Below are 24,850 nucleotides of genomic sequence, written 5' to 3'. Positions count from 1 at the left end.
GGCCCCGTTCTCAGCAGCGGGGGGCGGGGCGCCTCCGGAGAGCGTGAATATTCACGAGTGGGCGGGGCTATCGATTAAAGTCGCGCCCCGCTGCTACAGAAAGGAGGAGCGTGCTGTTCTGAAAAACGGCTTTAAAGGGCCCATATTACACATATTCTTCCACTATTGATCTATTTTTTCTTCTGTGATCTCTTTATGAAGTGTGTTTGCCTTGTGTCTGCCTTAATTCAGCTTGTACATCCCTGCTGAAAAAAATAAACATAGAAACCATTAAGAGATTCTGTTGGTTCCTGATGGTTTTGTAACGTGTTTTGGCTTTTTTTTGATGGGTTGATATCACAATGTAAAGGACCCTAATGGCTTAACAGGTGACCAGTGACCGATTCTAAATGAATTTGATAGTTTCCTAATGGGATCTAAAGATGTTCTACAAGAAAAAAACAGTGGTCTCCATTGGAAACCATTTAGCCAATTCCCATTAGAAAGCAAAACAATTAGGTTTTGACCCTTTTTCAGCAGGGATGACCGTTTTTCCCATCTCTCTTCATCTCTTAGGCCAGAAACATACTGTGGTATAGAAGAAAACATGGAAAACAGCACGAATGCTTTATTCTGAACAGGCACTTCAGACAGCAAGAAAGGCTACTCAACATGAAACCAGGGAGAGGTAACGTTGGAGGACACGACATCCATGGAGGGTGGACACTGTAAACAGACCCTCCTCAGTCATAATTACTCCAAACAACACAACTACACTGTTAACATCAACAACAACAACAGTAACAGCAGCTGCAGTACCTTTTTACACCAGGAGCGTGGCGCCTCCCGAGAGCCGCTTTGCATGGCCACACCTAAGCTTCTCATAGCAGTGCAGCCCGTGGCGGACGCCGCAATACTCAATGCAAGTATGCAAACACAAATGACAGTGCTGGGCCAACGTATCGCTAACACACGACCCGTTCTGTACAAACACACCGTACGTTCTTACGTAACTGTGGCAGCTAAAACACTCAGTACTCAAGGGGGCGATAGAGGACCAATCAGAGCAGGATCTACTGTTATTCCAACAGCCTCATCAGCTAAACGTAGAGAGCGATCTGCTTCACCTGCTCTGTTGCAATGAAAAGGCGATAATGTATCATATACGTTTACGTTTATGTTTATGTAAGTGAAGCATTTTTGTGTGAGACTGAACAGCTTGTCTACTAAGCATGCTGGCAATACCCAGCTGCTTTGACAGGCTTGGGTGTCGCTATAGCGACCCTAGAAGCCAGCTTGCGCTACGTCAAAGCATCTGTCATGTTTTGGTTACTCTTTTAGTCTTTTAGACTGAGGTATGTAAATGACGTATGCTCTGATTGGCTGCCCTTCGTTACGTCTCATTCAGGTGAAACACTCTTTGTAACTTCAACGCGGATGGGCGGAGCTAAACTGCTGTGGTTTGCGCAGGTGGCTTGTCTGCAAATTGTGTTCGATTTTTTGTGACATCACAAAAACAGTGCTCCTCTTCAAGGGTTCTTTAGTAAAGGCAGTGGATTTGTATAGAACCACGAGCACTCATGTACACCATTAGAAAGTATATATGGTTCTTCTCTATGATGCAAAACCATATGGTTCTTTAAAGAACCCTTTTTAAGAAGCACCAAAAAAGGGTTCCCCTATTGTTATGAGTCAAAGAACTCTTTTTACTAATAGTGTATTTTCTGAAACTTGAATGTTCATGTAGTTCTTCTCTATGACACAAAACCATATGGTTCTTTAAAGAGCCTTTTTGAAAAGGGACAAAAGAGGGTTCTCCTATTGTTATGAGTTAAAGAACCCTTTTTTACCAGTAGTGTATTTTTTGAAACTTGAACGTTTACGTAGTTCTTCTCTATGACACAAAACCATAAAAGAACTCTTTTTAAAAAGCACCAAAAAAGGGTTCTGCTATTGTTATGAGTCAAAGAACCTTTTTTACTAAATGTGTATGTTTTGAAACTTGAACATTTACATAATTTGTAATCTATAATTTTGAAAAAAGTGAGGAAAATGTGTTTTTCCATGATACCAACTCCTCAATTTTCAAAGATAAGAGCATTAAACTCATTCCAGGAGATGCCGCTGGTCATCTGAGGTGTGAATTTTAACTGAAAGTTTAACTTAAATGATAATTTTGCAGATTAACGCCTCTGATTTCCTCTTTTAATCTGTATAATCACTGATCTACACAAACAAAGTGCAGAACAGGACAGTCTCTCCTGCACTGAAGGAGTGATATGAAGAATCTGACTGATTGATTAAGCCACATTAGCTCGATTAAGCTTTGTTCCTGTATGAAACGTCCTCACGGTCCCTGCTTTATCCCCCGACACTCTGCAGAACCTGCCACTTTTAAAGCCCAGTTAATCAGCACTGGTCATGTATTATGCATCAGCTGGGACAGCGCGGTAATCCCAGTGCTGCTTGTACAGGAACGGAGGAAACGCATCTGTAACGACAGCTGGTTTGGGCACCAATTGAGCATCCAAACCGCTCCTTTCAGGAGGTGTCCGGCCTCTGGGCCCTCTCGGCGTCTTCCCTGCTATACCCCATTTATCTACTTTACTGGAGCTGTTAGGGCTAGAACATTAGAATCTCCTATTAACATTCAGTAAAGGGCTCTTTATTTTCTCAGGCTAATTTCAAATGTAAAAGTCCTTCGGAAAGCTTACTGTGTTGTCTTTGTTGTCTGTATTCCACTGTGTTTTACACTGCATTACTATAAAAACTGCTGGATTGATAAATAATCAAACAATGAGATTTAACATTACGCTAAATCATTTCCTAAGAATCATAACTGAATCGAATGGAGAGATTGACACGTTTATATTACAGTGGTGTCTTTGTACTTGATTATAATCTACTTTAATAATATCCAACCAAATATGAGATCATTTTTGTTGGTAAATACAAGATTCCCAGCTATTTCTAAACCTTAAACATCCTTAAAACCCTGTTGTTATGTGTTTGTGCATTCAATATATATTTTTTATCTGATTTCTGAGTCTTATATGTATAATTTAATTCAATTCATAGTAAGATTTGAGATGTTATAATGCACCGAAGTCTTTCCTAAAGAATCATAATCAAATCCAATCATGGAGCCAGAGACTGACACCTAAAATGTAGTGTTGCTTTTGAACTCGATTATTCGTTTAATAATAATTGATTTATTTTTACCAAAATAAAATTTTCAAACTATTTTCAAATGTAAAAATCAATCAAAAAAGCTTGTAGTAGTGCTTGTAATGTCTCTATTCTGCTGTGGACTTATAGGTTACTGTGAATTGTACCAAAATAATCAAATTGATTCAAACAGCGGTGACATTTTACGAGATTTTACGAGCATTGAATCGTTCTCTAAAGAACTTTTATCACATTGAATCATTGTACTGGCCAAATAACAGTATTTTTAACTGATCAACTGATTACAACTATAATCAATAAAAATTTTTTAAAAATAATATCCAGTGAAGGGAGCACTGATTTATTTTCCAAACTCAGGCATTTTCTAACATACTAATGCCCCAAAACATTGCCATATTGTTTTTGTTGTCTATATTCTGCCGCTGTCTCCATCTCCAGCCACATTTGAGTATGTGAGCACAATTCTGAATAAAACCATCATAATCCAATCAAATCAAAGTTCAGTCAGTCTGAGGTTTGATGCACTGAATAATTTTCTGGATGAATATGAATATGAACACCGATTCAGGGAAAAGAGTGACAGGAGAAAAAGCGGCGCACGGTGGGGGGTGTAGGTGGAGGAAGGAGGGAGCCGAGCGGGACGACGGGGCGGGCTTGTGAAATGGAGAAGTGCAGGGGGCGGTGGTCTTTATTCTGAAATTGGAACAGCTGTGTCTCGCCGCTGCCTTTAAAGAGGGGCCGTGAAAAGATGATGGCACAGAACCCAATCTCCCCAAGGCCGAGTGGGGCGGTGCTGGGAGGAGAGAGAGAGAGAGAGAGAGAGATAATAAAACACACTGGAGAAAAGAGGAGGATGAACTAATGGGATAAAGACAGACTGAGACTGAATACAGAGAGAGAGAGAGAGAGAGAGAGAGGTTTATAATAGGTACAGCTCATGTCCTTTCCTAAACAGAGAGATGGAAGCGGAGAGTAATGAAGAAAGAAAGATAGAGGGAGCAAGAGAGAGAAAGATAGAAAGAGGGAGAGAGAAAAGAGGCAGACAGAGAGAGAGAGAGATAGAGAGAGAGAGAGAGAGAGAGAGAAAACTGAAGGAATGAAAGATGGAAAGAGAAAAAGGAAGGAACTGAAGGAATGAAAGAAAGACTGACAAAGAGAGAAACAGAACGAACAAAGACAAAGAATAAGTGAGAATCTGAACACTAGTCAGTTTTAGGACTGTTTCCCTTTTCTTGTAAAAATAATTTACAAGAATCAAAATCATCATCTGCATTATCGCAGTGTGGGGGAAGTGCTTTTGTATTGCACCATTCACATCAAATTCCTTTGGTGCTTGTGCTGTTGAGCACAGTTTGACTGGGTCTCTACTGCCCGCCTCTTCTCTGTTGCCCCCTAGTGTGAAAGGCAACACATCCAGTAGCGAACAGCTGCACTCAAAAGAGCGCATTTTTAACTCCTTAATCTCTCAGGGCCTGAATTTTGGTCCACACTACACTACTTATATACTCATTTTATAGAAGCTGCTAAATAACAAGTCCTAATGTAAATGATTAAATACTAACTCTGGAGTTTAAGGGGTTAAAAGGGCACAACCACTGTTTTTATCCAATCAGATTCCTCAAGTGTCATCACTTATGCATCATCCAGTGTTGATGCATAATTCAGTGTTGCTCAAATCGATGACATCACCTTATACGCCTTGCAATCCTAACGTCTTATTCGCTGTTCCTCTTTTGCTGCATCAATTACCAGTAGCTACTTCACAGTAAGTGTCATCCACCTCCCATTCATCTCCACCCACACTGACCTGTTCGTTCACGACCTCAAAAAGTAGGGCGTTGACTGCCGTGAGAAAACCCTGTTGCTATGTCATGGTGCTGCCACTGAACAATGTCAGCTTTACGATTTAAAATGTTGATTCAGGGTCTTTAGAAACAATATCAACTTGATTATACACCAACGAAATTCTGACTGTAGCCTGACAGAATTCTGTCTAAACCTGACTGTAGGTGACAAAATTCAGTCTGAACTCCAATTTAGCCTGACAAAATTCTGTCTAGACCCGACTGTAGGTGACAAAATTCTGTCTAGACCCGACAGTAGCCCAACAGAAATCCGTATGAACCCGAATGTGACCTGACAATATTCACTCTGATCTCCGATGTACCCCACCAAAATTCAGTCTGAAATTATTTGCAAATGAAAAAAATCCACATCCACCCTGTTGAGAGACAATGACAGTTGTCATTACATCATCAATGAAAATAAAAAAAAGTGTAATGCTACATTAACAGATGTTGGGAATGTGACTAGGAAAGTTAGCACAGGATTTTGTTAAGGCAGCGAAGAATTGAGAAATTACATCGGAATGACTAAACCCTGATGTGAATAGCCAGGTCCGATCAGGTTTGGACAAATATTTTAGGCTTGCAGAGTCTTTCAGAATGAACCTGTGATGTTTTCTTTGTTTTCTTCACCACTTGTTTGTCTATGGGTCACTTCATCTCTCCCTCTCTCTCTCTTTATCCCTTTTGAAGAGAGAGGGCTTTTACTGTAAGGTCACACTGACTGTCAGTGTGTTTGTAAGTGTACAAGTTCCCACAGTCACTCCTTCTCTTTCCAGCTCTGACCTGCATGTCATCCTCCCAGGAGGAGAAAAGTTGCGAAACAAGCCAGCTTTGGTGAGAAAAGTTAGAGAGTGAGAAAGTCTAATAGAGACAGATTGAGTGAGAGAGAGAGTTCATGACTAACCAGAGAGGCCTGTAGTTGCTCATCCACTTCATGCTCCACAAAACTCTCATAGAGTGTGTGTATGCATGTGTGTGTATATGAGTGTCTGTGTGAGTGTGAGTGTGTGTGTGTGTGTGTGTGTGTGTGTGTTTCTATACGCTTGAACAGGTCTGAGACCGGACCCTTTTACCCAGGACACCATTTAAGGGGGGATATGGGGGGGGGGTGCCATCCCAAAAAAGATGACAAAAAACATCCTCAGTGTAAAACGACCACCCATCCCTTCCATTCCCTTTGGATCCTTTACGATCTCTGTTGTTGATATTTTCTTTCCATCCATATGTGGGATTTACAGACTGCAGGAGCTGTGGAGGTTGTTATATGTGTTTGCATTAGAGGGCCCTAATCAGATATAGCTTTCATATGTGCTCTTAAATCATATCCAATACATGATCCACAAGACCATAATGAGAACACAATTCATGTTGAGCTGTGGATGTTGAGCTGTCAGTTCAACACAATGCAGTTACTGGCTTCATGTGTCTCAGAGAAAGCATTGTGTGGTGGGCAGGCCTAGATAGCAGCAGCTAGTAGCTAGCATTCAATAACAATAACAACATGTTGCGCTGCCATGTCTGCTAGCAAATTCATGCTGGATTAAAACCACTCCACAATTATTACTGTCAGACTGTAAAACTACACACACTGCAGATTCATACTGGATTAAAATCGCTCCACAATTATTACCGTCAGACTGTAAAACTACACACTGCAGATTCATACTGGATTAAAATCACTCCACAATTATTACCGTCAGACTGTAAAACTACACACACTGCAGATTCACACTGGATTAAAATCGCTCCACAATTATTACCGTCAGACTGTAAAACTACACACACTGCAGATTCACACTGGATTAAAATCGCTCCACAATTATTACTGTCAGACTGTAAAACTACACACACTGCAGATTCACACTGGATTAAAATCGCTCCACAATTATTACCGTCAGACTGTAAAACTACACACACTGCAGATTCACACTGGATTAAAATCGCTCCACAATTATTACTGTCAGACTGTAAAACTACACACACTGCAGATTCATACTGGATTAAAATCGCTCCACAATTATTACCGTCAGACTGTAAAACTACACACACTGTAGATTCACACTGGTTTAAAAGATAAGAAATTCTCCTCTCAGCCCAGCGATAACTCTGGAACTTCAGTTAAAGTCGAGCGGAAAACTTCTGTCTGTGCACTATGGTTCTCCCTGACCCCCGTACACACCTGGACAGAGGAAGAAAACACACTGGCGCTGTTAGCTAACCAGACTCTGGGGACTGTTTGAGGAGAAAACGGAATTAATTGCGGTTCTCTGTGTGTCTTTGCTTTGGGAGATGAAATCGTTTGAGGGGAGCCAGACTCAACAAATACACACACTCAGACACAGCATAGCCACTTAGCACTTAAGACTGTTTGAATCATTACAGTAAATATACAATAAATATCAGTCAACCCCAGTCATTTTACATGTTTTATTGATTGTGAAAGTGGAAAGCAACAATTTCTATTTATTCGCTGAATTTTTACATATTAAAATAAAAAGTACACACAATATAAAGTCTCATAACTTTTGCACATTGTTATGGTATATTTCATTTTTTAGTGTTTTTTCAATATATTCAGCTCAGAAAATAAACAGTGATTGTGCACTAAAAATGTGCAGAAGTGTGTTCTCTGTAGAGGATGTGTTCACTTATTTTTTCACTTAGAAAATCAGCATTTGACCAGATGCATTCCAATTTTTGCAAACGACTGTGTACTATATGTTTAGCTGATTTCTGTTTGAGGAGGCGACGTCATCAGTGCGTGTAATTACTAAAACCATCAGCACACAAAGCCCAGGTGATCCAAACAACTAACCACACTGTTATACAGCATCTGAAAAAAGTGCAAGAACACGAGAAGAAGTAACATTAGAACATGATGTTAATGGTTAATATTATTGGTTTAAATGACCCGAAAATGAATGATATAATGTGATGAATTGTGCTTAATGTGCCCAGATACATGAACTAACAACATAAAGTCAATTTTAAATGCAAGGTGACTTTAAATCTGAAGTAGGGCTGGGCAATATGACAATGTGTATTGTTATCATGATGAATTATGTCACAATACAGCACAATATGCTTTTCTGAACATATCATGTATACCGTCTGTATTTGTAGAACGCTGACCAACTGCATGTTTCATCATAAAGAGAGATAAATTAGTCCAGTATAACTTGATACAGTCCAACACAGTGAGCCAATTATTAAATAAAAATCCTTGTAAGTTTTTCATAGTATTTTTTTAAATGTAGCACAACTGGTTCTTTTTTTCTGTTCCAACTAATCAGTTGTTTGAAAAAATAAACACTGTGATATAATGTGTATCGTGATAAATTCTTGAAGTATCGCGATATTATATTTTTGCCAAATCACCCACCTCTTGTCTGAAGTAAAGAAATTTCATCTTTAAGACACTTTTGTGAGGTACTTGGAAGAAGTACAATGATCAGTGAGTGAGATACACTTTATAGAAGAAAGAAATAAATAAACTAATAAAACAATAGCTGTAGGTGAGCTCGGTCATCCCATAAGCAGTGCGACATTGCAGTGTTCAGTGCATTTGCACTTGTTCTGATGTGTGTTTATGCAGCAGAGTGTGCTGACAGACTCAAAATAGATTAAATCCACAGCATACAGAGGTGCTGATTTCCAGAATGATTCAAAATTCGCTTAAAATAAAAAAATGAGTTGTGTACACATGTTGAAAGTCTGACAGATGTTTTGCGGTTTAATATTTTCACAACATAAAGCTTAAGTATCAAACCGCCGTTTAGAAGACGTCTCGTTGGCTTATAATGATTCAGGGTGATGTGTGATGGGGTAAACTTTGTGGGCTTCTGTGAGGAGCTTGTGCTTCTGACAATGTAAACAATTATCTGTCCAGCTCTTAAAGAAATAATTCAGCCAAAACTTCCCACACACGTCCCCCTTAACCAGTCGCAGTCCATCAGCCAGGACATGTTTGCTTTCTTAAGTTTTGCTTCTTTGAAAGCACTTTACTCACTCATATGTGAGTAGATTAATGTCCCAGACTCCTTTGAGTTTCAAAGAAAATACAGTTTTTTTTATAATGGCGTTTTTGTTTACTTTGATGCTAATACAGCTAGAACGATGGACGTCCCCCGGTTTTGGCCTCCTCACTGCAGATAGACGACTGCCCAGGTTTTCCGTAACTCATCTTTCTGCTAAAAAAAGGTGTATTATGTTTACAATGAGATAAAGTTTGTCCACTACGGGTACCCTTACACTGTATAAGTAGCACTGGTTATCACCTCAGTTCAAAGAAAGCTACATCAAGCTAACCAAGACAAATACTCTCCGTGACAATGTCCTGTACAAGCAGGATTACAACATTGTTAGTGATGCTTTGATTATTATTTTTGGATGTGATTTTTTTGCAAGAATAAAGTTTAAAAGTCCTGTTAAGACAGGAACTTTATTCAAATTTTCGTTTAGCAATTAGCAAAAAGAGAAAGAAGGCCTTGCTGAAAAACAGTCACACCAGCATGCATTCCATGCCGAACTAAGCTGGTTTATGCTGGGATATGCCTGTCTAGTGCTGGTCTGGTTCTGGTTTAGCTGGTCACACAGCATGGTCATACTGGTTGACCAGCATACCAGCATCCATACCAGCGTCGGAAGAATATATATATCATATCTCCATTTTTGTAATTTTTCAGTTTTTGACATAATTTGAAAATGTCTGTTGCCTTTTACACTGTGTGTAAATTTCATTATGAATGGACCAAAAGAAACGACCCAACGGCCCAAATGTTCCATTGACTTACATTAAAAGTAAAGTATGTTTTTCCTTCTCCTGTGAAGTTACTATTTTGGAGATACGAGGTTTTCATCCGACAACAGCGATATGCTGGTTTTGCTGGTGATCAGTATATCAACTTCCATTGCTGTTGACCAGCAAACCACAATCCAAGCTGGCATGATATTGGGGGACGACTGATTTTGGGGGGGGGTGACATTACTGGAGCTCGAGGCTAATGCAGCCAAGCTAATGTGCAACCAAAGATTATGACTGTCTGAAACATAACAAACGCTGCCTACTCACATAGTATTCTGAGGCAGCAAGACCCCCAGAAATGTCCGTATCTAATGTTTGTTTAAAATACTGTCTGCTGAGGTTCCTCCATTCAGCCATTTTTTGAAAGCAGCATAGATGTAACCTTTGCTGCCTTACATCCCATAATCCTTTGTGTCCACGCTGATGCAGTTAGCAGAAAACACCAGCACTGACACAGTGGACAGTGCTGCCTTCTAAGGCACAGCTGCCTTCAGTTTCAGTCACAGCCTCTATATAAGGTAAACTAAGATGGTGCGTGCCTGTTCAAGCCAATGGGGCAAAAAAGTGGTACAGCTCTTGTCTGCTTAAGTCTTTCGTAAACTGCTTCGCCCCGCCCTGTCTCCCGGGGCAACAGCAGCAACCTGTGCGGAAAGACTGGGCCGCTGTCTCAACAAACCTCAAAAGAAAGCTGTTTATTTTTGAAATCAACTCATCGCATTTGGGCTCAAAATACTCACAAGACCCTCATAACAATAAAATGGCCACAACTTTGCTGTAAATCTAAAGGGGGGAAAATAATAGAAAATAATAGAAAATAATAAAAGTTTGGCGAAATGGGCAGAATTTCCCACTGGGGTGAACGGGGCTCGAGTCTCTGCTTAAGGAGGGGATGAGTCCCCCCTCTCACTCGCCAAAACCACACGACTGCACTCCCAGAGATGTTTTGACACGGCTGCTCTCGGCCTCATGTATCCTCTGCAGTTATTAGCATTGCGCTAACTGCGTTCCTAAATCGTCGCACACTCCCCTCAAACTGTTCTCGAGTCGTTCAGTAAACTCAAGTAGGCTTGCATTCGTGGTTTCAGACACTGTATGACGTGCTCATCTATAAACGTGGCTACAAGTACACTAGCATCGCTAAAAACAGTGGCAGCTATCTATGACTTTTGTCCATACGTTGTCCATTTTATAGAGAAATAACTGTAGAAGCAAACTTCAGACACCATGAGTCTCGTCTGATCGTTTACGGTAAAGGTGAAAACTGACTTCTTTTGCAAAACTATTCCTTTAAAAGAGCCACAGGAATGCAGGATGTTATCACTGCACTGCACATCATGCTGAATCAATGTATAAACATTTATGCTGTCATATGATAAAGGCTGTTACAGAAAAGGGCGTTGCAACCAGAGAGTTCACTGAAGTGTTAAATAAAGTCCCGAACTGGACACAAGAGCAAACTATTTTGAAGGTTTGTCGGTGTATTAATGAACTAGTTACTTGTTTATTTGTTCTTAAACTAGTTAATGGATACTGTGAAGATCACTTAATACCAATGAAGGTATGATGACAATAGTAGATAATTCTCTTACATCCTCAGAAGACACGTCCTTCACCACGGTTTGACTGAATTCTCTTTGCATACTCTTTCAACACTCTCGCAATCAGATTCATCCATGTGGGGAAGGGGTCCGGAGCACAGACCACGTTACAAAATGTTCTTCCATGTGTTGTGTGCAATTATACACTTCCACCAGAGAGGTCTCCAAATCCCCAAAACGTATATAGCTATACTAAAAAGTCATACTTGTTGCCTGGGAAGTGGAAAAATGGGAAATCGTTTTTTGGCCAAAACACCTCTTAACTGACAGCTGGACAGTACACACCAGAAGTGACTGGAAGTATCCTTTCTTAATTGCTGGTGATCAGGTTTTGGCGAGCGAAAGGAGGGGGCTCATTTCCCCCCGAACGCAGACAATAGAAACTTTCACCAAACTTTAGCAATTATTTCCCCCCTTTAGTTCTCACGTTTTTAATATTTTACCAGTTCAAACACTGATGAATCAGTGTGATGAATCAGTTCACTAATACGCCCTTCATGGACAGAATGGGGCATGTTAGAGCCAGAGATTAGCAGTAGCTTGTCACATCCACTCAGTCATGTTCACTTACCTACAATATTAAGGGATTGGTACTTTTGCAAACGCCAACACTTTTACTTCTGCTTTAAATGGCCTGCACTATATTCATTTATCTTATTATCTTATATCACATTGCAGTCTAGCGTAAGTATTTGCCAGGAGTTTCTCACACATTGTTGCTGAAAATGGCATGTTTTAGCCTACACTACTAATGTATATAAGCTCACATTGTTAACTTTTAACAATGTACTTTTTTACCATGGTAAATTTGATCTCTTTTTTGGCTCTAAAGGACTCTGTACAAAAATCCAAGTAAGTTTTCTGAATTTTATATATAGAATTAACATCCTTTATATAATTGAATGAACAGTAATGCAATTTTCAAAGGTAGAGTTGTTTGGCCATAGTACCAAAGTACCAAAATGCATGTTTGGTGAAATCTGAAGACAGCATTTGATCAGAAGAACCTCAGGTTAACTGTAAAATTTCCACAATGGTGTAAATGTTATGGTTTGGGGCTGCTTTGCTGCCTCAGGGCCTGGCCAACTTGCAATCACAGAATCGACTATAAATTATCTTTTATACCAGAGATGTGTCTGAGGCGAATGTGAGACTAATTGTAAAAAAGTGGAAGAAGTGGACTTTCCAACAGGATAATGATCCCAAACATACAAAAAATCCACCAAGGAATGGCTCATAAGGATGAAATTAAGGGTTGTGGAATGTCTAGTGAAAGCCCAGATCTGAAACCCATTGAAATGTTGTGGAGGGATTTGAAACTCAAAGATTGCATGGTTGAAAGAATTCTGCATGGAGGAAAGGGCAAAAGTTTCTCCCAGTAGATGTCAGAAACTGGTAGACAGTTATAGGAAACATAACCATGTTTCTGCCAAAAAAGACAGCACCAGTTACTGAAGGGGTGCACTTACAATACACAACAACAGAGGGGCCTCAATCTCTGATTTACATTTTACTGCATTAGGTTTTATGTGAGAGTCACAAACTGTGACAATGGTGGTCATCTGACTCCAGTGCCACCATGTAATGTTTCAGTGACGATTGTGTTTGACCAATAAGTGATTTGTACAATTTCCAGATCCACCTATGTGTTTCAGCTCGATACGCTTGATACCCGAGCAGGACGGTTAGCCAAATGCAGCGCGGGTGCTCAGGTACGGTGCAGTTCTCTTGGCAGTGAAAAGGACAACACAATCTGTTTTGAGATGTTTTGTGTTTCTTCTGAGTTCCCATCAGCTTCACCCTCACCCTCACTGTGGGCTCTGCAGCTGTGTGCTGTGGGACGCCTCCTCTGTCCCCCCACTATTACACACACACAGTACACACTCACACTACAGAATGGGTTACACTCAAATACACACTAAACAAACTGGGACAGACCACTCTGAAACACTGAACACCAGCAGTGGAGAGGTGGAGAGGTAGAGAAGGGGAGGTGCGGTGGAGGGGTAGAGAAGTGATATGGAGCTGTGGAGTGGTGAAAGGGTGGACAGGTGGAGCAGTGAAGGGGTGGAAGGGTAGAGAGGTGTAGATGTGGAAGGGTAGAGAGGGGGAGGGGTGGAGGAGTGGAGGGGAAGAGAGGTGGAGTGGGGGTGGAGGGGTAGAGAGCTGGAGTGGTGGAGGGGTGGAGAGGTGAAGTGGTGGAGGGGTAGAGACATGGAGAGGTGGAGTGGTGGATAGGTGGAGTACTGGAGGGGTAGAGAGGTGGAGTGGTGGAGGGGTAAAGAGATGGAGAGGTGGAGTGGTGGAGGGGTGGACAGGTGGAGGGGTAGAGAGGTGGAGTGGTGGAGGGGTAGAGGGGTGGAGGGGTGGAGAGGTGAAGTGGTGAAGGGGTAGAGACATGGAGAGGTGGAGTGGTGGACAGGTGGAGTACTGGAGGGGTGGAGGGGTAGAGAGCTGGAGTGGTGGAGGGGTGGAGGGGTAGAGAGCTGGAGTGGTGGAGGGGTGGAGGGGTAGAGAGGTGGAGTGGTGGAGTGGTGGAGGGGTAGAGAGGCAGAGTGGTGGAGGGGTAGAGAGGTGGAGAGGTGGACAAGTGGGGGTATAGAGGTAGAGAGGTGGAAACATGGAAGGATTTAGAGATGGAGGTGCAGAGCAGTAGTCTTCCTTTTTTTTCTTCCTTTTTCTTTCTTTCTTTCTTTCTTTCTTTCCCTCTCTCTCTCTGTTTTTTTTTCTCTCTCTCTGAAAAAAACAACAAACATTGAGAAACATGAGCCAGAACAGCATCGAGTTCAAAACGCGCATCTGGACCACAGCAGGAAAAACGAGAGAATCGCTGGCAGCAAATCAAAACAGTCCTCAATGAGGAGCGTCTCTGTTTACTAATGGAGAAACTGGGAACATACAGACTGTGCATTTTCACTTCTGTGCAGATCCTGGACTGAGAACATTTACAGATACTGATAATACAGAGGAGTTCTTCACTTAGTAAAGTCTAAAATCTTTGATGATGTCACCAACAACCAACAGAGTGGGAATATAATATTGGAGAGTGTTCAGGAAATGCGTGCATGTTGATTCCAGGTTATTAGTCCAGCATTTATTCATGGAGTTACTCTGCTGAGAACTCTTGTTGTGAATGTGGGGCACCAAGGCCAGGGGTCATGTGAGGTCACTAAGCAAGTGACCTCGTATCACCTCCGGGGGATAAACTGGGAGGAAGGGGGGGGGTTGAATTCAGAGCCAACAGTGTACATTGAACGGGGTGGAATTCCACTATTTTTTCCTTTTATTTATTTTTCTTTTTTTCATTTCATTTATTACATGGAATGGCTATGATTATGTGGTTCTGGTGACATTTCTCTTTAATAAAAATAATGCATGGTCACAACTCACTCAGATGTGGAAATAGGATCCTAATGCATGGGCATGTCTTAGTAAGCTTCAGGAACAACCTGATACTCATAATTACAACAACTACACTATCTTGTTCCCATGTCTTACTTAATCATGAACACGATTTAACTATAACAATACATATATACAACAACTAAACTCCTTGGCCACAAATTAACAAACTTGTTCAACACCTCACTAAGTCATGGCCACAACTCAACTATAATACTAAACTATCTTGTTCCCACAACTTACTAAAATGTGGCTATGACTTAACTATCTCAGTCCCATCCCTTAGTAAGTCGTGACCATGACATATCTATCTCATTCCCATGCCTTACTAAGTTGTGACTATGAATGAACTATTTTGTTCCTGTGCTTTACTAAATTGTAGCAATGACAACTATCTCATTCCCATGCCTTACTAAGTTGTGGCAATGACAACTATCTCATTCCCATGCTTTACTAAATTGTGGCAATGACAACTATCTCATTCCCATGCCTTACTAAATTGTGGCAATGACAACTATCTCATTGCCATGCTTTACTAAATTGGGACTGTGACTTAACTATCTCATTCCCATCCCTTAGTAAGTCATGACCATGACATATCTATCTCATTCCCATGCCTTACTAAGTTGTGACTATGAATTAACTATTTTGTTCCTGTGTCTTACTAAATTGTGGCAATGACAACTATCTCATTTCCATGCCTTACTAAATTGTGGCAATGACAACTATCTCATTCCCATGCTTTACTATATTGTGGCAATGACAACTATCTCCTTCCCATGCTTTACTAAATTGGGACCGTGACTTAACTATTTTGTTCCCATGCATTACTAAACTGTGGCCATGACTTAACTATCTCATTGCAATGCTTTACTAAGTTGTAACCATGACTTAGCTATTTTGTTCCCACGGCATACTAAATTGTGGAAATCCTTTAACTTTCTGATTCCCACACCTTACTAAATCATGGTCATGACTAAACTATCTTGTTCCCACGCTTACTCGGTTGTGGCCATGACCTATCTGTCTCATTTTCATGTCTCCCAAATCGTAGCCTTGACTTAACTCTCTTTCCCACACTTTACTAATTTGTGGCCACACATGCATCTACATTGCTGTAGCATGTACTGCAGCAAATCTCATTTTTCAATGGGAAGCATCAGTTCTGTCCGACACAGCTGCGCGGTGCATGATGGATCTGGTGTGTCAGATTTGGGGGATGTGGTTTACTGAGCAGAACTTTATGCAAATTTATCCAGCCAGTGCTATGCACCTACCCAATCAGGGGGCAGGTGGTGTTTGCGCGATTCATGCCTGCAGCTCAACGTATGAATCATTTGTCCTGCATTTTAAACAGTCCCAGGCGATATGAATGACAGAGACAAAAGCTCATATATTCACAGCATTTTTTTCCAAAATTAAAACATGAGCAGGAAAACTATCAGTCGGGTGTTAATAAAGTTAAATGACTGACGTTGACTGAACTTTCTTGTATATCTCAAAACTTGTTCAACAGTCGATGAATGCACATCTTGCAACTAAGCACTCATGTTAATCTCCTCTTTTCGGGGGGCATCAGCGCATCTATGAAGTAAACGGCCTGGAACAGTGTTAAACATAACCTGAATAAGAACCTGGTTTCGGGGCCCTAAGTGACTGTTTATCTCCTCTATAAAACCACTCAAAGCCATTATCTACTTTGTTTGTTTATGCAGGTCTTAAGCAGGAAGACAGATTTGCATACACAGTGAGATGAAACAAGTGTTCAGACAAGTTTGGTGTTGTTATTTCACATATTTCCAGTGCATACATCCACTTCAAACTTACACATAAAGTTTTTTGACTTTTTACTTATAAATATGAACTACAATGCTGCAAAAAAACTGTTCATTTCTTATCTTACACTCCAAAAAATGAAATCGTGCTGTTATTGATTTTGATCAAGTTTTCTCTTGTTGATGTTGCTTAACAAATGAATGTAAGTCAGTGAATCTGAGGTAGCTGTAAGGTAGTTGTCTATTTGCATATTGCTTGTTTTACTCACCCTCTTCATGGTGTCTTTAACCCTGGAATACCTTCCATTGTATGTGTATCTTACTTATACTCCATGGTTAACTGCGTAGCCTATGTTGTTTTTGGCTGAAAGTGCAAGTTACTGTATAACTCAGCGCTGAGCTTAATCCTACAACAGCGCAGTAGCTCAGTAATAAAATAATGACATTATGCAGATCGGACTTAAACCTGTTAACTTTATCTTCTTCTTCTACTTTAATCAGTACATATTACTCAACTGAGCATCTTCAAAGGTACTTAACATGGTTGTGTGGAACCACTTGACACAACATTTTTAAGTACAACCACATTTCCAAAAAAGTTGGGATATAATGTAAATAAAAACAAAATGCAATGATGTGCAGATCATTCAAATCCTGTATTTCATTCAGAATAATACAAAGACAACATATCAAATGTTAAAAGTCAGAAATTTTATTGTGTTTTGAAAAATATTTGCCCATTTTGAATTTGATGCCAACAACGCATTTCAAAAAAGTTGGGATGGGGGCAACAAAAGGCTGGTAAAGTTGTTTAATGCTAAAAAAAACACCTGGTGGTTAATTGGTAACAGGTCAGTAACATGATTGGGTATAAAAGAGCATCCCAGAGAGGCTGAGTCTTTCAGAAGTAAAGATGATGAGGGGCTCACCACTCTGTGAAAGACTGTACGATCAAATAGTACAACAATTCAAAAATAATGTTTCTCTACATAAAATAGCAAAGAACTTTTGCTTTTCATCATCTACGGTACATAATAACATTAAAAGATTCAGAGAAACTGGAGAAATCTCTGTATGAAATGAACAAGGCCAAAAACCAGTATTTGCTGGCTGTGATCTTTGGGCCCTCAGGCAACACTGCATTGAAAACAGACATGATTCTGTAGAGGAAATCACTGCATGGGCTCAGAAACAGTTTGTCACTGCATCCACAAATGCAAGTTAAAACTCTAAAATGTAAATAAGAAACCATATATAAACAGGATCCGGAAATGCTGCCACCTTCTCTGGGCCGGAGCTCTTTTAAAATGGACGTGAAATGGAAGTGGAGAAGTGTTCTGTGGTCCAACATTTGAAATTCTTTTTGGAAATCATGGACACTGTGTCCTCCGGGGTAAAGACCTCTCAGCTTGTTATCAGTGCGCAGTTCAAAAGCCAGTATTCATGATGGTATAGCAGTACATTAGTGCACATGGCAAGGGTGGCGTGCTCATCTGTGAAGGCACCTTTAATGCTGAACAATATATACATTTTTTGGCAACATGTGCTGCCATCCAGACGACGTCTTTTTCAGGGAAGGCCTTGATTATTTCAGCAAGACAATGTCAAACCACATTCTGCATGTATTACAACAGCAGTGCTCCATATTAAAAGAGTCTGGGTATTAAACTGGCCTGCCTGCAGTCCAGACCTGTCACCACTGATAACATTTGGCACATTATGAAATGAAAAATATGATAAAGGAGACTCTGAACTGATGAGCAAATAAAATCCTATATTAAGCAAGAATGAGAAAACATTTCACTTTCAAAACTACAGCAGTGTCTCCTCAGTTCCCAAACACCTACAGAGTGTTGTTAAAAGAAGAGGTGATGAAACACAGTGGTAAACAGGCCCCCATCCCAACTTTTTTGGAATGTGTTGTTGGCATTAAATTCAAAATGGGCATATATTTTTCAAAAAAAAAAAAAACATTTGATTTGTTGCCTTTGTACTATTTTCAATGAAATATAAGGTTTAAATAATTTGCACATCATTGCATTTTGTTTTCATTTACGTTCTGCACAGCATCCCAACTTTTTTGGAAATGGTGTTGTAAATCTAGCATTTCTTTTTTTCATTTTAATGAAAGTGGTTCTATATAGAACCGTGAATACTGGAAGAACCATGTGCATGATTAAAAGGTTCTTTGCGTGGTTGAAGGATTCTATATAGTACCAAAATGGGTTCTTCTATTGTGACCCTTTGTGGTGCTATATCGAACCCAAAAAGGATCTATATAGAACCATCTACAGCTCACTGTCTATTAATCTGAGGAATCTTTTCACCATGCAAAGCATCTTTTAATCATGCACAAGGTTCTTTGAGTGTTCATGGTTCTCTATAGAACCATTTTCTTCACTTTAATGTGATTCACATACATACATACACGCGTACAAGTACATAATTGCTCAATCCTGTATCTTAGCAGCTTCTTCACACAGTTGAAACTACTTGAAATTACATTTTTAAGTAAATAACACCTCATTTTTTTGAGTACTGTAATTGCCTTGTCCTATTAACTGTGGCGTCTGAATACTTTCCATATCAGTTTCCTTTATTAAACATATCGCTGCTGTCAGAAACAAAACCTTATATCTCCATTTTTAGCATTTTTCAGTTCTTCTGAAAAGGCCAGTTGAATCTGGTTCCATTGACTTACATTAAAAGTAAATTATGTTTTTCCTTCTCCTGTAAAGTTACCATTTTGGAGATATGAGGTTTTGATCCGACAGCTGAGATATCTTTGTTTGTGCTTATGAATACATACCTTTTTGGTCAAAGGTTAGAAATCCTAACTTGTGTTTAAAATTTCATTTTTTCTCTGTGGGAGCTTCAACGTAAGTTGATGGTTGTCAGCCTCACTTAAGTGACGTCTCTGGAACATAATGCTTCCTAACTGGCCCCTCAACCTGTAACCAAATCCCTCCCTCCAAAATGAAACTTTGGCTGAGCCACTGGTTGATAACAGTTGCTTATGACATTTATTTATATTTATATTATATTATATCTATTTATTTTTACAAAAAAACGCTATTTTGGGGGGTTGTCTGGGTGCACAGTTCAGACAGGCTGTGGCCTTTCGCCACATGGGGACAAACCAGCAGAGTGTGAGCAAAAGTAATATAACAAATGCCAGTGGTTTATAGCCCATTTATTCAACACATCCGTATAAGCTATGATTTTATAAACAATATTATCATACCCTGGGGATTGTCTGCATTTTTGCTCAAAGACAAGCAGGCCATGGACTTTTCCATACAGGGACCGACTCGAGCAGCAGAGCACGAGCAGATGTTGTTTCTGCTTTATTTTCATATTCTAGGTTTTGACCTCGCTTACATAAAAAAGAGGCAAAGCCAAGATGTGGAACAGTGATCAAGATTAAAAAGAGCTCTAATATTTGTGTAGTATCCTAGGACTCGGTTGGAAGTAATGCATTTGCATGCGGAGTGAAATGGAGCCCGTTGGTATCGTGGCGGTTTTGTTGTTGTGCTGCTGAAAATCATTTCTGGCTCGGTGTTCTGTTTGCAGAGCTGCTGAGGGATTCATCTGGCCGAGCAGCAGGAGCGTGTACTCAAAGAGCCCTCACACAGATCATGTAATCTTTAGAGAGGAAGATTTCGCTACACATCTTAAATCTAGTCGATACACTGTTAGGAATAAAGGCGCTGTGCAGGTACATTATTCGTTCATCAAGGTACAAACAATGTAAATAATCCCTCAAAGGCACAACAGTACATATTTGTACCATTTCATAATCTAATGTTTTAAAATAGAACAATAGAATAAAAAGCCTGGAGACAAGGCGGGGTGTGTGGAGTCAGTACAGCTTAGACAATATAATTGCAATGGATTATGTTACAGTTATGTTCCCTGACTAAAGGTACTGAGATGTACCATTGAGGTTACCACCCCAGTGACAAGAGTGACAGTTTACTAACTTTTTGTTCTGAGAGTGTATAAATATATATATATATATATATATATATATATATATATTATATATATATATACAGACATATAAAAAATGTATTTAACACTTAGATTTTTATAACATTTTTTAAGCATTTGTTTCCTTTTTTTGCAATTTTTCATTGAAAAATTTCATGAAAATTTCGTGATGAATGGACCAACAGAAAAACTACGATGGCGTTTTAGGGCCACTTTTAAAAAAATTAAAATAATAGACTTTGAGAATAAAGTTATAATATTTTGAGATTAAAGTCATAAAGTTACAAGAATAAACTTGCAATGTTTCAAGGAAAAAGTGGGCTAATTGTAGGGAGGTTGCCGTAATGCGTTGGGGCCTCTAGTGGTGCTGTAGTTGCTGTAGTCGTGACGACACTGAACGTGCTTCCACTCCGGGGTCGATCATTTTGATCATCATTCTCATTGTCTCCTGTGAAACTACCTGCTCTATTTGAATGGCACGGAGATGTAACCACTGATAGCCGTGTAGACGACACTGCCTGAGTTCTCCGTCAACAGTAGAGACAATTTCCTCCCCGTCCGTCTTGTGAACACAGTTTCTTGCGCAGCCGTTTCTTATACTAGTAACAATCTGGCGCTGATGTGACAGGAGAGGCAGGGAGACTGAGCATTTCTTTGTGGGTGGAACCGATACGAAAATATAACTTTATAAACACCTCAGCATCCTCATTTTAACACGAGGACGTTGCAACCTTTCCTGGTAATATCCCACTTTAATGTCGTAATTCTGCGACTTTATTCTCGAAATGTTATGACATTCTCAAAATGTTATACCGTACGACTATTTATCTCAAAATATTATGACATTATGCTCAAAATGTCATGCTGTAAGACTTTTTATCTCAAAATGTTAAGACTTTATTCTCAAAATATTATGTCATATGACTTTTTATCTCAAAATATAATGACATTATTCTCGAAATGTTAGAACATAACACTTTTTATCTCAAAATGTAATGACTTTATTCTCAAAATGTTATACTATACGGCTTTTTATCTCAAACTATAACGACATTATTCTAAAAATGTCAGACTGTAAGACTTTTTATCTCAAAATATTTTGACTTTATTCTTGAAATATGACTTTATTCTCAAAATGCCATACCGTATGACTTTTTTTTCTCAAAATATTACGACTTTATTCTCAGAATGTCATACCGTACGACTTTTTATCTGCAAATATTACGAAGTCTACTATTTTTAATTTTTGAACAGTGGCCATAAAATGCATTCATAAAAAACTCCAAAATAACTTGAAATTAAATCTTTTTATATTAACTTACACTGAAAGTTTTTGTTCCTGTAAAGTTACTACCTTAGAGATATTTGAGGTTTTTTTTATTGCCACACAGATGACCAGACCAGATTTGGGAAACTTTCAGCTGCTGTGTGAACAAAGCCAAAGTGACCAGGTGTCGAGAGTCTAAGGTTCTTGGTTTGGAGCTAACTTCAGCCTTGCATATCCCCCATTTTTGCATTCATTGTTTATTCTCTCACCTGCTGTTCAGTTGCATTTGCCCAGCAGGTGCATTTCCACTCATGCAATTTTATACAGAAAATGAAAATGCAAAAATGCAAGGTGTAAACAGGCCCTACACAGCGCTAGACTACACCTATACATACAATAGTATGCACAAGTTTGGGTGCCCCTGGTCAGATTATATCACGTGTGTCAGGCTCGAGTCCTTGCGGGCCAAAACACAGCAGACCTCAGCTCACCACCTCATTAAACACACCTGACTCAGCTCATCAGCTAATTAGCAAGGACTTCGTGTACTGAATTTAGAGTATTAGGTGAGGGTAAACACTGATCTCCACAGTACTTTGGCCTGGAAGGTCCCCAGTTTGGCACGCCTGGATTACATGTTGGGTTTCTAAGTGTAAATAAGTGAACCCAGCCACTACAGAGAACACACTCCTGCACACTTTAATACACAATTACTGTATAATTGCTGAAGAGAACATACTGGGAAACAAAATAAGAATGTAAAATGAGCCCTGTGTAAAAGTCGTGGCACATTTTATACTTTGTTTATTTCTTTTTCAATATGTTAAGCTTGGCAAAATGCCATATTTAAGTGCGTTCTCTGCAGAGGATGTGTTCACTTAGCAAATCAACAAAACATCATTTGTGATGTCATACATGAAAACATTTAAGTTGATGTAAGTTTATTGTGATTATACTCACTTAATACAACTAAATAAACTTCTTTTCTTTGCAGATTCCAGCTTAAAAAGCTGGGGTCAGGGTCAGCCTTGATATGGCACTGCTGGAACAGAGAGGGTTTATCAGGGGCCCAACAGATGGAATTGAACCCACAACACTGTGATCAGCTCTAACCATTAACTTCTACACAGTAACCTGCTACACCAAACCTAAGGTCATGAAAAAAGTGTTGATTCTGATTTCTGAAACAAACAAACAAGCATTTAAGCTTAAAATCAGGAACCAATTTAAATCTTTTGTTTTTTTTTGTTTACTTTTCTAATAAAAGCTGCACTTTTGTACATGTTTTCCTTCATCCTGGGGACATTCCGTCCCCACAAAGAGCTAAATACAAAACACATACACAGTGACATTTATAACTAGCCAACACAAAGAACAACACTGCTCACTGCTGATTTATGACTGTTATTCTCTCGCTCTCACTCGCTCTCTCTCTCTAGCTCTCTCGCTCTCACTCGCTCTCTCTCTCTCTCTCTCTCTCCCTCCTACCTTTTTCATCTCTCTTTTTCCCATTCTCTCTCTCTCTCTCTCTCTCTCTCTTCTCTCTATCTCTCTGTCCTCTCTCCTTCTCGCTCTCTTTCTTTTCCTTTCCTGGCTTCTCTCTCACTCTCTCTCTCTCTCTGTGTGTGTCCCTCCTTGCTCTCTCTGTGTGTGTGTGTGTTCCTCCTTGCTCTCTCTCTGTTTTCTCTTTTCTCTCTCTGTTTGCTCACTCTCCCTCCCTCCTTTTTCATCTCTCTTTTTCCCATTCTCTCTCTCTCTCTCTTTCTCTCTATCTCTCTGTCCTCTCTCCTTCTCACTCGCTTTCTTTTTCTCTCCTGGCTTCTCTCTCTCTCTCTCTCTCTCTCTCTCTCTCACTCTCTCTCTCACTCTCTCTCTCTCTCTGTAACTCCTAACAGCTGTCTGCAGTGCCTACTTTCCTGTAGGATTAGCTGGAATGGCCGTATCCACATGGGGTCTTGCTCTCTCTCTCTCTCTCTCTCTCTCTCTCTCTCTGTCTCTCTCTCTCTCTCTCTCGCTCTCTCTGTCTGTCTCCAGACAGGAAGTTCATGCTGATATGAAGCTCATTTTTTACACTTTACTATGAAAATTATCATCACTCTTCTTCTCAGAAGAACTCCCACAGTAACAAAATCCTGCTGAACAGTATCACTGAAAGACGAAACCGCTGATCTTCTTTTTGCTTTGATATCAAGTAATGCGAAGGCTAATATCCCGATATGATGAGAAAAACACTTTAGAATCACCAAGATTTGTGTACACTCACTTAAAAAAGCACAGTGTCCCCAGAGTGTCGCAACAGCATAAAGGCCACTGCACACCGGACACGCTGCGCTGTAGCGTAGATTCACATAGTGGATATAGAGCATCGAAGTGTTGCAGTCAGGCTACCAATAAACGTCAAGTTCAAGCACATTTTTACACTCCATATTGTTATCATGACGAATTACATCTCAATTTGTCACAATAGGGCAAGTCAGCGTTACGTCACACAACAAAGAGCTGAGTTATTTGGGTCATTCTCCATTTGAAGTGGGAATTCAGGTGGGTGCATTTTAAAAAATCTATTTCTTTCATCCCAAAACTAAATAATATGAATATGTCTATTAGCACCTCCTGTTAAGATATATGGCAAAAGGAGAGCTTAATTCCAAACATACAACCCCAATATCAAAAAAGTTGGGACGCTGTGTAAAATGTGAATAAAAACAGAATGCAGTGATTTGCGAATCTCATAGACCCATATTTTATTCACAATAGAACATAGAACACATATCAGATGCTGAAAGTGAGACATTTTACCATTTCATGAAAAACATTAACTCGTTTAGAACTTGATGGCAGCAACGCATCTCAAAAAAGTTGCGACAGGGCCGTGTCTACTATTGTGTAGCATTCCCTCTTCTTTTGACAACAGTCTGTAAACGTCTGGGAAGTGAGGAGACCAGTTGCTGAAATTTTGGGAGAGGAATGTTGTCCCATTCTTGTCTGATGTAGGA

The sequence above is a fragment of the Colossoma macropomum genome, unplaced genomic scaffold (genome assembly GCF_904425465.1).
Source record: "Colossoma macropomum unplaced genomic scaffold, Colossoma_macropomum, whole genome shotgun sequence".
Classification (NCBI taxonomy): domain Eukaryota; kingdom Metazoa; phylum Chordata; class Actinopteri; order Characiformes; family Serrasalmidae; genus Colossoma; species Colossoma macropomum.
The sequence above is the reverse complement of the archived record's forward strand: the minus strand, read 5'-3'. Positions refer to the sequence as shown.